Below are 3,995 nucleotides of genomic sequence, written 5' to 3' on the forward strand. Positions count from 1 at the left end.
AAGGCCTCCGAAGCTATTTGTGAGCTGGCGAGGCCGCCCCGGCCGTGCGAATTAGCTCCAGCTGGGCACCGGCCGCGGCGGCAGCGGCTCGTCCCCCGGCTCGCCGGGCCCGCGGGACCGCCGGCAGCCCCTTCCCGCCGGCCCGGCCCTCGCCTGGCCCCCGTCCAGCCCTCCCCACGGCTCGCCTGCCCTTTCCCCTTCTGCAATCCAGGATCCTCTTTAACATCCCGGCTGACGTGGGGAACGTGGGAAACGGAGGAGCGCTTCCTGGGAGGGGAAGGCGAGGAGGGACCTGGTTCAGCCCCGTCCCCCCGGGACCAGGCCGGGGCCGGCTGCCGTTGACCCCCCCACGCAGCGGCGAGCCGAGCCGAGCCGAGCCGAGCCAAGCCGAGCCGCGCTCAGAATTCCCCTTCGGCCTCTCCTCTTCCAGCAATAGCTGTAAATTGCCCGTCTGACGAGAGGGGATGGTATCACCGGTGCATCAGGCTGATATAAATAGAAAAGGAGGCGATTGCGGTCGGGAAATGAGATGAGCGGCCAGTCTAAATTAAAACACGACCCGGGCCAGCGCCGCAGGCCCTTGGCGCAGAGGGGACCCCCAGCAGCCTGCCCCACCTGACCGAGGCGTCAGCGCGGTGCCCGCGGGAAGGTGAGGGCTCCCAGCACGCRTCTCCAACAGCGAAGAAAGCAGGGCTCACCCCGCTCTCCCCCCGGCACCACGGCCGCGAGCATCAATATAAACAAGTTTATAGGTCCCCATCATTGCATGGATCTTGAAACCTTAATGGGTGTCACATTCCTGAGCAGGAATTCACTTTGTTTTTCCTCAAACTCACTATAGCATCACAGGGCTCCAGGAGCTCGGGCTTCTGGGGAACAGCAGAGCTGCCAGCCCTGCCCTCCGCTCCATGCTCCCATCTTTCTCTTGAGCGGCATTAAACAAGTCCCTGCTCTTCRCACGTGCTCAGCCAGCACGGACCGTTGGAGCAGCCACCGCAGCTTCTCAGCCAGGGAATTCGTCCTGCTTCCCCACGCTGAGCTCACTAACTTGTTTGGCTGATGTGCCTGAGAACGGCAGCTGGTCTGCATTAGGAATCACCAAGAGATGGCAAATCCACTACTTCCTTGGAGGCTTGGCCCCCCGTCAGCAATCTGCCCCGGGGTAGCGGCCCAGCGGGTAGGGGAATTCCAGCCCCAAAAAGCGTTTTTGTGAATGGAGAACCAGACACCTCCCCACCTTCTGGTCCTTCCTGGCTCCGTGCGTGCTGGGAACAGCTACGTTCTTCCCCRGCACCAGCTGCCTTTTGGCAGCTGGCAGTCGGATCTCGGCACAGCCGGCTTTGCTGCACAACGCGAGCCGCTGTGCAAACGGGAGCCGCTGCCTCCAGAGGAGCGGACAGCAGCGAGAGCAGAAGCGCATGCACGCGTATGTGCTCGCTCATGCTCCTTGGAATCGCTACAGACTTTATTATATCCTCAGCATTGTCTCATGAGAATTTTATTTTCAATACAAAGGCCAACTTCCAAATGAGGCATGGTTTCCAGAGGGGAACGCTTTCTCCAGGCCCAGCTCACCCATCAGGACATTGTTCCCACAGGCTCAGGCATGAAACACGGCGGGCGGAGGGGGGTTTTGGTTGGGGTGAGAATGAAAAGGGGGGAGGTTTGTTAAACAGCATCTCACGTGTCATGAGAAAAGACTTCCTTGTTTAGAGGATTCACTTCACTACAAGACCTTTATTGGATTTGAACCCTCAGCTCCTGGAAGCTACAGCTTCACCCACCAGCTACTGAATAGCTGAAGCCAGGGAGCAACAGAGGGATGGGAGCAGAGCTCAGCGTAAGGGGGAGGAGGGAGAGGATCACTGCTCGCTTCCAGACAGAGGGTGGGAGAGAAATGCTCCTGAGAACTCCTCCAGTTCACGATAGCAGCCAAACCACTTCAGCACTATTAGCTCTGTTAAGGGTTGAATCAGTTCCAGGCTCCCACAGCCCCTCCACGGAGCATCCTCACGCAGAAGAAAGGCAGGGAAAGAGTGAGGGGACAGCGGAGGGCAGAGCAGCCACGCTCAGGAGGCACCGCACTGCCTCCTGCAGCCTGGTTCTGCAGCAAGCAGTCAAGGTCAGATTGCAGCTCTCACATCAAAGACATGAGATGGCATCTTTGCTGTAGATGCATTTTCAGAAACGGAAGCTGTGGTGCACCCCGGAGTGTGCACAGAGCCACAGACCACACCTCGGAGACGTGTTAAGTCCCACGCACTCTCCAGGGAGGCGCTAACTGTTACCAGCAAAGCTCCTTCACAGGCCCTTGACATTCACTGCTTCATTCCTGTGGAAGGAAGGGCAGGCACCGGGTCGGCGCAGTTCAGCCAGCAAGGCTTTGTGCTGGAGCTCCTGTGGGTGGGAGAAGCTGCCATGAATTACCCCTGCAAACAACAAGACTCTCTAGCAACTTCCAAGAGCCCTGAGCGGACACCACCCCCCCAAGATACACCTACACCTCTTCAAGCAGCAACTGACCTCAACACACGCCCAAGCACAAGCAGGAGCAGAGCAGCTCCACCACACACAGCCCCAGAGCTGGCTCTGCCCCACAGCACCCCTATTAACCCGGCACCTGCACTAGTCAACAATGGAAACAAATTCCTCTGCCCTTCCCAGGGCTGCATGGACTTCTGCAGGCAAGGGCTTGTTTGTGTAACTGAAGCAGGCTGATACTGGACAGGCGTGTGGGGAGTAAGCGGGGTTATTTTTACCCATTCACTGGTTTATCTTTGGCCACATTTTATGCTTGAGTTCCTGCAACTGTAGTCAGAGTGCCTCCAGGTCACCCACTCAGAGCACGAAGGCAACAGGATACCAGAAGAATGAGGAACTAAATCCACATTGAGATTCCAGCTGGGATGCAAAGATCCCTTTGGGAGAGAGCTAAGACTGCTCAGAGACAACTTTTCTRGCTTACAACTGGTGGGAGAATTGCCTCCTCTCCAGGAGGAGGCCTGCTCCAGGTTGAGGAGCGGGAAGCGCACGCCGCAAAGGGCTGCGTTTCGGCAGCGAGGGAGCGATCCCTACCACAACTGCTCTGTGGAGAGCTCAAGAAGAAACAGTCAATACGGAGGCTGCAGCAAGGCACCACTGTGCGCTCTCCTCACCCAAAGCCCGTCGGAGTGGCTCGAGCCCTGCCTGCCTTGCYGGTACTGAGCTGAATAAGCACAGCCCCTGCTCCAGTCGTTGCCCTCTCAGCCTTTTCTAGGCCACGCTTCTCACCCTCCTGATACTCCCGGCCACTCCAAGGGGACGGCAAGATCTCCCCTCTCCTGACCCTGATCCATCACTGAGGCCAGCCGGCGCCTGTCCAACAGATCTGCCCTGTTCCAGGTCTAAAGCTGATTAAACCCGGTGAGATCAGACACATCTAAGTATTTCTGCCTACTCACTCTTCTGTCACGACGCAGTGCCGGAGTGCTCTGCAGTCCAATTTAATTTCCATAGTGCACTTGGCTGGCTAACACTCACAGCTTCAGTGCCTGGCAGGCTCTCCCCCCATCCTCTGCCACTTCATTTCTCCTTCTGCCAGTGCTATTCATTATCCAGCTCACCCAAGCCTGACATCGAGAAGCCTGCTAAGGGCAATTCCACATTACTTGTGTGCAGGAGAGTCAGACAAAACCTCAGTCCCACTCCAGGGGCGAAGGAGGTGGAGAGCCTGGGAATCCCTGTTCTCCTGCAGAGCGGGTTGCTCCAGTGGTCTGGGAAGTAAAACAGGATTTAGAAGATGTGTGCTGAAGTCCTGCTGCAGAAATCGCCCGGCTTCTCCCTGCCTCAGCAGGCCCCTAGGGCCCCCACGCCCCCGGCCAGGCCCCTACGGCCCCCTCGGGCCCCCACACCCCCGGCCAGGCCCCTACAGCCCCCTCAGGCCCCCACGCCCCCGGCCAGGCCCCTACGGCTCCTTCGGGCCCCCACGCCCCCGACCAGGCCCCTAGGGCCCCCTC

At 58.7% G+C, this 3,995-nt stretch overlaps 1 long non-coding RNA gene across 2 annotated transcripts; it reads right to left on the minus strand.

Annotated features, from left to right (window-relative positions):
- Positions 1-1,717: 1,717 nt before the first annotated feature.
- On the minus strand, positions 1,718-3,844 carry LOC146587661 (uncharacterized). Of its 2 annotated transcripts, none has more exons than XR_014897598.1 (2): positions 3,441-3,844; positions 1,718-2,397 (listed from the first exon to the last, which is right to left on the minus strand). It is a non-coding gene; the product is annotated as an uncharacterized LOC146587661 (long non-coding RNA). The 2 variants fall into 2 exon arrangements; XR_014897599.1 differs by having other exon boundaries at positions 1,718-2,413.
- Between the last annotated feature and the right edge of the window lie 151 nt (positions 3,845-3,995).

This window comes from Rhea americana, unplaced genomic scaffold (assembly GCF_003343005.1).
Source record: "Rhea americana isolate MKP2758 unplaced genomic scaffold, rheAme1 scaffold_575, whole genome shotgun sequence".
Taxonomy (NCBI): Eukaryota; Metazoa; Chordata; class Aves; order Rheiformes; family Rheidae; genus Rhea; species Rhea americana.